The sequence below is a fragment of the Babylonia areolata genome, chromosome 19 (assembly GCF_041734735.1).
Source record: "Babylonia areolata isolate BAREFJ2019XMU chromosome 19, ASM4173473v1, whole genome shotgun sequence".
Lineage (NCBI taxonomy): Eukaryota > Metazoa > Mollusca > Gastropoda > Neogastropoda > Buccinidae > Babylonia > Babylonia areolata.
This window is the reverse complement of record NC_134894.1, coordinates 56,927,905-56,940,404: the sequence shown is the minus strand read 5'-3', so window position 1 is coordinate 56,940,404 and position 12,500 is coordinate 56,927,905.

The window sequence follows — 12,500 nt, the reverse complement described above, 5'->3', positions numbered from 1 at the left end:
AGAAATGTAATGATTGGTTTGATGATGAGTGTAAGAGGAAGAAAAGACTGGTCAGAGGCCTTCTTAAAAGTTTCCAGAGATGTAAAACTGAAGAGAATAAAGAGTACGTAAAGAAACATTTGTAAAGGAAAGGAAGGAATATGTTTATTTGAAGAGAAGAAAGAAACGTGAATTTGAGGAGCTAAGGTTACAGAAATTAAAATCATCAATCAAAGATTCAAATCTGTTTTGGGCAACAGTAAGATCTGTAAATAGAAAGGCATTTGTTTATAATAATATTAGTGCTCAGCAATGGTATGACCATTTTTCTAGTGTATTTGTAGGTAATGCTAATACTGAAACAGAAGATGAGGTAGTAGAGGAGGTTGGTGATTTTGAAGAACCTTGTTTTAATGACCCAATTAGCAGGAAAGAAGTAATTGATAGCATAAACAATTTAAAACCAGGTAAAAGTGCAGGCCCAGATAAAATATTGAGTGAAATGTTAAAGCAGGCAAATACAGATATTGTTGATTTTCTGGTGCTTTTATTTAACAGATGTTTCAATGATGGAATCTTTCCAACAGATTGGGCAAAATCGATTATCATACCTATTCACAAAAAGGGAGACCCAAATATTCCAGATAATTACCGTGGAGTTGCACTTACAAGTATCATTAGTAAAGTTTACACTTACATTTTAAATAGAAGATTAACTAAATGGGCTGAACGAGAAGAAAAGATTATTGAAGAGCAAGCTGGATTTCGATCAGGTTACAGCACCATTGACCACATTTTCACATTGTATGCAATTGTACAAACACATTTATTAAAAAATAGAAAATTGTATGTTGCTTTTGTAGATTTTCAGAAGGCCTTCGACTCTGTGAATCGAAATAGTTTATGGAATGTGTTACGTAAAACTGGTGTTGATGGTAAGCTTTATATGGCACTGCGTGGTGTATATGATGCAGTTTTAGCGTGTGTACGTGAGAAGGGTGTATATTCAGATGTATTTGATTGCCCACGTGGCGTAAAACAAGGATGTCTGTTGAGCCCTATGATGTTTTCGTTCTTTATTAATGAACTGGCAGGAGAGATAACGAAAAAAGGAAGACATGGGATTCAAATGATCCCTGGGGCTGTTGAACTGTTTCTCATGTTATTTGCAGATGATGTAATTCTTTTGTCTGACACGGCCATAGGACTTCAAAATCAGCTGAACATATTAAAGCAAGAAGCAGATAGATTATTTTTAAAAGTTAATCTTGAGAAAACAAATGTAGTTGTGTTTAGAAAAGGTGGTTACTTATCTAGATATGAAAAATGGCACTATGGAACTGATGAAGTGAAGGTAACTAATGCTTATAAGTATCTTGGTATGATTTTTACAACTAAGCTGAGTTTGACAAGGACAGTAGCAGAAATTTGTAGAAAGGGGAAGAAGGGGGTTATAGAAATCTTAAGGTGTTTACGTAAGTTAGGCTCGATAGATTCATATATATTTTGGAAACTTTTTGATACTCAAATAGAACCAATGATAACATACAGTGCCGAAATTTGGGGACTTTCTGATAACAAAGATTTAGAAAAAGTACATACATTAGCTATTAAACGTTTTTTAAATGTTCCATTACATGCTTCAAATACTGTATTATATGGAGAAAGTGGTAGATACCCATTATACATTAAATCATGTGTGAAATGTATAAAATATTGGTTAAAATTAATAAGGCTACCCACATCGAGATTATGTAAGCAGGCGTATGAAATGTTAGTAAATGAACATGAGAGAGGGAAGGAAAACTGGGTATATTTTGTAAAGAAGACATTAACTGTAAATGGATTTGGGATTGTGTGGATGTGTCAGGGAGTTGGATGTGTAGAAGGATTTGTTTCAGAATTCAAAGATAGGCTAATTGCTTCATATAAACAGAATTGGCAAGGTAAAATGGAAAGCACTGAGAAATATAGATGGTTTTATAGTTTTAAAAGTATATTTCAAACAGAAAAATATATCACAGTCGTGACAAACAAGTGGCACCGAACAAGTCTCGCCAGATTTAGAACGAGAACGATTGGTTTGAATGCTTATGAAAAGTGGTTTCAGACTGAGCCCTCGTTACTCTCCCCTTGTCCGATGTGCGGGCATTCAAGGGAGGATGAGTTACATTTTTTGTTTAGTTGTAAAGCTTATGACGATATTCGAGAAAAATGTGTTGTATTTAAAACAAATTCAGCAAAGTATGAAGATATTTTTGGAGTGCTTAATTTAAATCAGGAAACTTCACTACAGTCACTTGCAAAATATATTGCAGAAGCGAATAACATGCGACGAAAAAAAACTCAACAATAATAAAATAGTATCAGGTGTTGCTCATTGTGAAAAGTGAAATCTGTGTTGTCACTCTCATATGGAAAATATTATGTTATACATTTATATATGTTTTTGTTTTTATTTCTCACTACATGCCATTACTTTGAATGGATGGTCGAACTGCACTTTGTTGCACAGATTGATTGATTTCGTTTTGGTTTTGGTTTTCATCAATATTATTACTATTGATGCATGTTGTTATTTTTATTATGAACCCCCATGTCATTAGGGCTGTAAAGCTATTGACATTAAAGTGTTCAGTGTTCAGTGTTCAGTGTTCTCTAATAATTTCTAATGCTAACTCGTTAATGAATAAAGAGTATCCGTATCCGTATCTCTCTCTCTCTCTCACTGTGTGTGTGTGTGTGTGTGTGTGTGTGTGTGTGTGTGTGTGTGTGTGTCTGTGTGTGTGTCTGTGTGTGTGCCTGACCAGGACGTCATGTAACTCTTGACAAATCTAACATTGTTAAATATACATTACAGAAATGGGGGTATGTGGCAAACCAAGAAAATAATATGGTTCTACAAAGCTCAAGTAATGTCAGTGGTAATAAATACCTAGGTCTGTTCCCCTCCCCCCCCCCCCACCCCCACCCCAACTAAATTAGCATACAGTAAAGTCGTCAGTGAAATAACTTGTAAAACGAGAAAAGGGGTCATTGATATTTTTAGAACTCTTTGTGGGGATTAGGAAATTGTTCAGCAACCATTTTTGTATAACTGTTTGACACACAAATTAACTCTCTCCATACGAACGGCGAAAGAGACGACGTTAACAGCGTTTCATCCCAATTACCATCATCAAAATATTGCAAGCGGAACGCTCTTATACTGAAAAGGTGAATGTCAGTTGACAAAGAATATCACAGTTCTGACGACGGAAGCTAAAGGTTGGGTCATTCAGACACCCACTGGTTACATCCGAGGGGTCTGTGTAGAGGAGAAGAGAGGACTGGCCGTACTCGGAGTGAGTTAAACAAATATTAATGTATGGAACATAGATATGGGGTTTAACAGAACACAAAACGGTGGAAAATGTTCACACCCTTTGCATGAAGTAGACTGCTGAATGTCAGTCCCCGAACCCCCAATGACATGATATACCGGCCTGCAGCGAAACTGGACGTTACATATAATCATGTTTTCACCTCAGTGTTGCTTGTATCAAACTCTGGCTACGTTGAACAACACTACATCAGTGTGAATCCAAGGCTTCCACAAAAATCCTGCAACATGCTTCGGCTGTCACTTCGTGATGATAAAATTTGCTGGGTATCTCATGTTTGTAAAACTCAGTTTATACCAGACAGGTTCTGGCTTTATGTGGGAACTAGGAAAAAAACAAATAAAAGTGCACGCAGGAAAAAAAAAAAGTACAAAAAATGGTGGCGCTGTAGTGTAGCGACGCGCTCTCCCTGGTCAGGCATCTGCTTGGCAGATGTGGTGTAGCGTATATGGATTTGTCCGAACGCAGTGACGCCTCCTTGAGCTACTGAAACTGAAACTGATCTCCCTGGGAAGAGCAGCCCGAATAACACACAGAGAAATCTGTTGTGATAAAAAGAAATACAACTACAAAAATCAGGTTGTGGCAAATGAAGATATATTCAGTCTTGGGCTGTTTCAAGCAGAGACTGATATATAGATTATTATTACCAAAAGCGGAACTTAGTTTTGCACATAGTACCAGCAGTAGCACTAGGTTTAGTACATACCATACATTCAAAACATCCATATCCATCAGTAGACGGAATACTGCTTTACAGCAGTTACCAACAAACATATCCGTGAAACCCTGATAGGATTTAGATTAGGTATATACGAACCACAGACACACACACACAAAAAACCGTTACTACACAGCTGGTATCAGAGCTGGACCTCATGTGCTCACTCTGCCATAATGCGACAGAAACAGAATTGCATTTTCTTCAACTGACTCAGTGATTTAGGACAGAAGTATATTCCTAAAAAAAAAAATTAAAAACAAAAAACAAAACTGAATGCACGCGTTATCCTTCGATGACTGGGTTTCAACGTTTGATTCAAGATTCTCCATGATCATGGTAGATACATTCATTATACGAACCGATGTCGTTAATGCTTTTCCCTTATTCTTAATTGTTTTTTTGTTTTGTTTTTGTTTTTGTTTTTTTGTTGCTGCCTCATCATCTGCACCGTTTCAGTGGCATTACTCCCACGCCGCTCATTTAGATTCCCCCATACACGGCCACACCCGGGTTCGTCCGTCGCAGTTCCAGCGTCGGCAGTCCACAGGGAACCATCGATGCTAGGTCGCCATGAGGCCACACACTTGAGGAGACCCTGCACTGCTGCTGAGTCACTTCGGTGGTGTTCAGTGGTGCCTGTTCTGTTTTAACGTACTTAGGACACCACCTACTAAGCCCCCTACTAACGACAATAATGGCTTAGTCGCGGAGCCAGACTGAGTGAGCGTCCCTCCCAGACCTTATTCTTAATTTTTTTATTTTTAGTTTTTGCTTTTGAAGTTTTATTTGGCATTGTTGATCATGTCCAAAGTATACAATAACAAATTGTTTACTCAATAATCGACAGTATGATCCACTGAGCGGGTCATATGGCATATACAATAAAATGACTGCGATCTTGCGTTCTCTCTCTCTCTCTCTGTGCTTCAGTCGTATGCGTCAATTCACCCCCCCCCCCAATCCCCTCCCCGCCCCCCTTACACACACACTCCCTCTCTCATTATGATTCCTGCATTGTGTTGGTTCTCAGTCTGTTCCTTCTCCCTCTCTCATTCCTGCACTGTGTTGGTTCTCTGAGAGTCTGTTCCTTCTCCCTCTCTCATTCCTGCACTGTGTTGGTTCTCTGAGAGTCTGTTCCTTCTCCCTCTCTCATTCCTGCACTGTGTTGGTTCTCTGAGAGTCTGTTCCTTCTCCCTCTCTCTCTCATTCCTGCACTGTGTTGGTTCTCAGTCTGTTCCTTCTCCCTCTCTCATTCCTGCACTGTGTTGGTTCTCTCAGAGTCTGTTCCTTCTCCCTCTCTCATTCCTGCACTGTGTTGGTTCTCAGTCTGTTCCTTCTCCCTCTCTCATTCCTGCACTGTGTTGGTTCTCAGTCTGTTCCTTCTCCCTCTCTCATTCCTGCACTGTGTTGGTTCTCAGTCTGTTCCTTCTCCCTCTCTCTCATTCCTGCACTGTGTTGGTTCTCTGAGTCTGTTCCTTCTCCCTCCCTCTCTCATTCCTGCACTGTGTTGGTTCTCAGTCTGTTCCTTCTCCCTCTCTCTCATTCCTGCACTGTGTTGGTTCTCAGTCTGTTCCTTCTCCCTCTCTCATTCCTGCACTGTGTGGGTTCTCTCAGAGTCTGTTCCTTCTCCCTCTCTCATTCCTGCACTGTGTTGGTTCTCAGTCTGTTCCTTCTCCCTCTCTCATTCCTGCACTGTGTTGGTTCTCAGTCTGTTCCTTCTCCCTCTCTCATTCCTGCACTGTGTTGGTTCTCTCAGAGTCTGTTCCTTCTCTCTCTCTCATTCCTGCACTGTGTTGGTTCTCTCAGAGTCTGTTCCTTCTCCCTCTCTCTCTCATTCCTGCACTGTGTTGGTTCTCAGTCTGTTCCTTCTCCCTCTCTCTCTCATTCCTGCACTGTGTTGGTTCTCAGTCTGTTCCTTCTCCCTCTCTCTCTCATTCCTGCTCTGTGTTGGTTCTCTCAGAGTCTGTTCTTTCTCCCTCTCTCATTCCTGCACTGTGTTGGTTCTCAGTCTGTTCCTTCTCCCTCTCTCATTCCTGCACTGTGTTGGTTCTCAGTCTGTTCCTTCTCCCTCTCTCATTCCTGCACTGTGTTGGTTCTCAGTCTGTTCCTTCTCCCTCTCTCATTCCTGCACTGTGTTGGTTCTCTGAGAGTCTGTTCCTTCTCCCTCTCTCTCTCATTCCTGCACTGTGTTGGTTCTCAGTCTGTTCCTTCTCCCTCCCTCTCTCATTCCTGCACTGTGTTGGTTCTCAGTCTGTTCCTTCTCCCTCTCTCTCTCATTCCTGCACTGTGTTGGTTCTCTCAGAGTCTGTTCCTTCTCCCTCTCTCTCTCATTCCTGCCCTGTGTTGGTTCTCAGTCTGTTCCTTCTTCTCCTCCTCCTGATTCCGCTCTCTCCCCCCCGTCCCATTTCTCTCTGTCTCAGTGTATTTTTGTCTGTCTTCCTGCCCCACGTCTGTCTCACTCTCTTTCTCTTGCTCGTTGCAGTGTGCAACTGATGCAAAAGCTTTCTTTCTTTTCTTTTACGAGTCATACAATCTCCAAACACCCCATCTTTTCTTCAGCTCATAATTCCTATCTCCCCCCCGGCTCTTATCGTTTTCAGAATGAGGAATGTATGCAGAACTGCTGGGCCCCGGGACTGCCAGCTCCTGTACCCTGCTTGTCAGGGTGTTATCATGGTGTTCAGGTGAGAGGGAGGGAGGGGGCTGGGGCGAAGGGGTGAGAGGGAGGGAGGGAGGGGGCTGAGGCGAAGGGATTGAGACAGTAAATAGGGAGGCAGCGTGTGTAGGGGGTGTGGGGGGCGGGTTGGGGGTTGGGGGTTGGGGGTTGGGAGATGGGGGTGAGGGCGGGGGAGGGGGGGAGAATGATTCCTCTGTGTGTGTGTGTGTGTGTGTGTGTGTGTGTGTGTGTGTGTGTGTGTGTGTGTGTGTGTTTGCCGGTGTCAGTGTGTGTGTCCGTGTGTGTGTGCCTCTGTGTGTGTGTGTGTGTGTATGCGTCTGTCTGTCTGTCTGTCTGTCTTTTTGCCGTTGCCAGTGTGTGTGTGTGTGTGTGTGTGTGTGTGTGTGAGCGCGCGCGCGCGTGTGTGTTTGTATGTGCGTCAGTGCGCGCGCGCGGCGTGTGCATGCCTTGTATGTCACAATTGTTCTCAAGTGACGGTCTGGCTTCCTGTATACGGACGTTCATGCGTTTCCGAGAAAAGACTGGTGGGCGTGGAATCTGGATTTTCCCTGCACTGAGCAAGTTGGAAACGTTCGGTGACATGGAGATGAACGTTCTGATCTGATATCGGAAATATTTCTACATCATTGCGATGAGCCTGATAAGGAAGACGGATATGATTTATTCAGTCATTCTTATAACTTGAAATACGCTCAAACACTGACAACAGCCCCCCCTCCCTCCCCCCCCCCCCCGCCCCCCACACACATTGATACACACACACACACACGTTGGTTTCTCCTATTTTCTTCTCTCTCTCTCTCTCTCTCTCTCTCTCTCTCTCTCTCTCTCTCCTTTCAGTTCCTTGCGTGTTTTCTCTCCTGTAACATCTGCCATACCCCCTAAAATTATATTGCAGCGATTTCCACTTTTAGCACTATATTTTTTTCCCCCTGACTAATTTGGGTAGCCTATTTGACAGGGCATGCATGATTGCCGGGCTGTAGTCGGTGTACAAGTTGCTGAGTGGCTGGCAGTTGCAGTCGGTCGTGAATCTATGTGAATCTTACCTGGTTAGGTCTGTCTGTTTGCCGTGTCTACGTCAGTAAACTGCTTTACTATTCTGCTTCATTCCCATTACATGTGCACGTTGCGTACCGGGGGCGGCGACTGCCGTGAGGCTTTCTCTCACCACCACCACACCCCCTCCCCACCCACGCACCCACCCCCGCCCCTTGTCAATGCTGTTTACTGTATCTCTCTCATCCCCATTAGTCTAGTAATTCTGTGAGAAAAAGTGGCCGAACCTCAAAATAATTGCAAGAAAACGTTTTTTTGGCTCTACGTGTTCACAATTTTTCGCTCTATCACCCGTAAAAAATCGAAGATAATCGAACGTCAGATAAGATCAGGAAAATTAAATAAAGAAAAATAAATAGGCTGAGATGGAAGAAAAAGCACACCATACTTTTTTGCTGCCGCAGCTTGTCATTCGCACCTTGTCAGGTCGGGCTCTGCGGGCAGGCCTGGTTCCTCCCCGCGCTTTCTCACTCCGTGCAGTGAAACCTGTTTCGTACTTCCCTGACCGTAGTGAATGTTTTACGTTGATTTGTTGGCAATTAGTGATTCCGGAATAATAAAACATACTAAAACTGTCAATTGAATCAGTTACTTAACTGTTATAACAGTTATCTTGTTCCTAATTTGCATCTAGACAGACAGCACGAAAGTGGCGTTGAAGAAAGGTTCACATGTTGCCTTCGCAAAATGTGGTGTTGAAGTATGGTGAACCATGCGCTTAAAAAAAATATTTTACTGAAGAAATTACAATATTCAACTTTCTTAAGTAATTGTATGTAAAATGGAAACGGACGGTCATCAAGGCACTTGTGTGATCTGAAGTGACGACAAGCCATTGTCTGGGTTCTAAAAACATTGATTTATTTTGTTTGTTGGTTGTTTTTTTTTCTATTTATGTATCTATCAATTTACTTATTCATCTATTTGTTTTATTTTTAGTTTGTTAGTTACACATTTATCATTGAGTTTATTTTTGTTTATTCATTTATTTATCTAATTATGAACTGTCTTGTTTGTTTCATTTTTTCTATTATTATTATCTTCTGTCGTGGGGGTATTTCAAACAACTGTGTGTGTGTGTGTGTGTGTGTGTGTGTGTGTGTGTGTGTGTGTGTGTGTGTGTGTGTGTGTGTAAGAGAGAGAGAGAGAGAGAGAGAGAGGCAAAACATTATTTTGAATTTGAAAGCAAAATATCACCCCAAAAAAATGTGGATATGCGCACACTCACACACATGCGCGCGCAATATGTGTCATTCACGTAGATGTTTTGTCCACTGTGACCTGGAAACGTGGAATTCATACATGAGATGTTGTCTGTTCTAATGGATTCATTTATGTCAGATTTATATATATATATATATATATATATATATATATATATATATATATATATATATATATAAATCCAATTAATATAATCTATGTTTGATCGTGACCTGGTCTCCATTTGACCTTAAGCTGGTCCTCTTTTCAGCAGTAATAAGTACAGTATCAAAATCAATCAAACCATACAAGAAGAACATCGATCCTGACAGTCTGTGCAAATTGTTAACGTGAAAGGCAATGTATAAGCAGAGCGACTTATTCACACAAAGCTGTCTTTATGCGTCTTAAGGTTGCATTTTTAAAATATACACTTACATTTTGCAGACATTCTTCACCAATAAGTATAGATGCGAGTCTGGAAAAAAAAAAACCCAACATATTGCGATTATTTTGGGATTAGACCACTTTTTATCATAGAATTACTGGACTAATTCATAATAATGTCCATCCTCACAAAGGCTGCCCTCTCAGTGTTGTTCTTCAGCGGTTGTCACCTGTGCTGAGTTCGAATAATGTATTCCATGACACTCTCCACATGCTAGTGAGCAGTCAAAACCTTGTTTTCTGCAGGTACACCTTTTTGTCACAGTCACACTCGCAATCACAACGAATAATGCACAGAAGCTTGGAAGGAGCAGGAGGCAAGTGTGCTGTGCAAGGCGGCACCATCCGGTTGTCAACAATCTTCCAGCCCCATTGTCCCGGCACAAGTGTGGCATTTCCGTCCACTGTTGGACTTGCAGATATGTCCTCAAACTGTGGTATTTGGTAGCAGAGGACGTTGGGGGCAGAGAGTGAACTTGTATAAATGTTGTCCCAGACGCTACCTTTGAACAGAACATCATGTATCTAATCTTGTCAAGGGTGGACGCTGTCTTCCTATCATACAGAGACAAGAGCATCTGCTCAGCAGCAGCAACAATCTCATCTTTCTCTAAGTTCTTCAGGAATGTCTCTGCCAGTTCACAAAGTCGTTCTGAGCTCAGTAATTTCTGGAAACCTGTCCGTTTGCCAGTTCCAAAAGCTCGGGACGTTGTGTCACAACCTATGGCTGCATGGATGACAGGCAAGATATGACATAAGCTGCTAAGTGAACTCTGAAACTGCTTGATGTTCCAGCACCTGAACGGCTTTCTGCTTTTCTTGAGAAAGACTTCCTCTGAATCACTATTGAAATGGCAGACCAAAAGGACCAAAAGATCTGTGTCATCGTCAACAACCACTGTCTCTTTGCCTTTTGCACTTTCCTGAACCTCAGCAACAACCATGCAGTCAGCATCTCCTTCAGAACAGAAAGTCACGCATCCGTTGTTCCGCATCTTACAAGAAAGCAAGTCAATAAAACGTTGCTTGTTTTTATGATTGGCCAGAAACAGGTCTTTCCCGATATGCAGGGTCATGGCTGGTGTAAACTGAACCTCAGTGGACGACTTTCCCTCAGTTCTGCACATATATGTGACGTCTTTTGTGCTTGGGCCACTTGTGTAGCCATTACAGGCTTCTTGTACTTCTGTCGCACATGTCTGACGTAAGTTTCAATGATGGAAATATAAGCTGAGCCACGAGACCAGGGACTTTTTTGAGATGTGCCTCTCCATGCAGAACAAACGCACGTCACCAAGAACGGCACTCTCTGGCATGGGTTTGGAAACTCTCTTCCAGATCTCATCAACAAGAAGGGCTTTATTTCCTTGACGAAGAAAAATAGAAGACTTAGAAAGAGATGATGGGTGACTCGACAGCTCATATCTGAACACCTCACTCTTGTCCTCGTATTTACTGCCTGCGGCTGAAGCCAGGCGGTGAAACAGAAGTTGAAGTTAGATAGCCACCACTTCTGCGTCGATCTTGACAGTGTTTATGGAGGCCATCTTAACAGCCTGTTCTGACCTAAAGGTGTATTCCGTAGCTTTGTGGACTTCCATCTTCTTCAAGATTTTATTTCCCACTAAGTTTGCCTTGTGTGCATCCACCTTGGTGTTTGCAACCATGCCTGTGGCTGTATTCTTCAAAACAGGACCAGCAATGAAGGGACCTCTCTCTTCCAGGAGAGCAAGGATGACCATCCTGCCTCTTTCTGGCAATGCTGATGTCTTTGTGCTGTTCACTAGAGAAAGACACAACCCGGTGATGTTCTGAATGGACGTACTGATGTCAGCACAAGTGGGCATTGATAGAAGCCATGCTGCACGTTGGGATTCTGACATTCCACGATCACGTGTCATTCCCCCTGTTGATTTGATGCTTCTCATCAACACTTGCTCAATAAAAGATCGACAGAAAGACCAGCCAAGTAGCGATCACCTCTGTGGAAAATATGATGACCTTGAAATTTGTTGTACACGTCAGGGTTGGTTTGTTCAAGTTGCACCATATCTTGTAGGTACAGCTGGATTGACTTTGTGTACAGACTGTGACCAGCTGAAGCAAGAAAACGTATCATCTCCTGCAACGTACTTAGGTGAAGATGCCAGTTTCCTGTCCTCTCTGCCTTCAGAAAACGTCGTAAAATATCTATGAGATGCATGTATTGCAACCACGAGGCAGCTGTGGGGTGTTGTTTTAGCTCCTCCTTCTTTGCATCCAACTTGTCAGAAATTGTGGAGATAAGATGCGTGTTTGCCTCAAGGTTATGAGCTACAAGTTTGCCCTCCATGAGAGAAATTATACAAAGCCAGTCCATGATCAAGATCTTCATCTAACATTGGTTCGGTGAAGTCCGTGTGATCAGTAGCATTTGATTTGAAAGTGTCAATTGAATTTTGAAGTTCATTTTGAACTTGTTGATCCACTTGTTCCAAATGAAGGTCTTCTGGAACAAGATCTAGGTTCTGTGTAGTTGGCGGCTTGACTCCACGTTTTAGCAGTCACGAGTGCGTTTAAGCAAAGAGTCCACTAAAATGTCCCCTTCCTGCTCGTGTCACTGCTTTTCCTTGCGTCATGTGCATGACAGCGTTTGGAGAGAAGGGCAGTTCCAGAACCTTTAACCTCTTGCAACCCACTGCCCTCCATCAACCATCCAATGCAGCCTCAGAAGCTCATTTCAGCATGGAAAGCACCAAGGCGCAGCACCATCGACTTCATATAACTGGCGGGAGGCTCATTAGCAAGATGTCAGTGGCTTTCCACCAGAGTGGTTGATCCAGAGTCAGGACAGGTGCTGAGTTGTGTCGTGTGGCCTGTTTCGTGATGAAATGCATGGAGACAGGCCATGTCACTTGGACTGAGGTCGATTATGGGCAGGAAGCCAGAGATACCACAGTGACTGCCCATGTGATCGTGAACAGCTTGCATCATACCTGACCAACCAGGCCTCTCTCTCTCTCTCTCTCTTCTGTTGCAACGTTCTGTT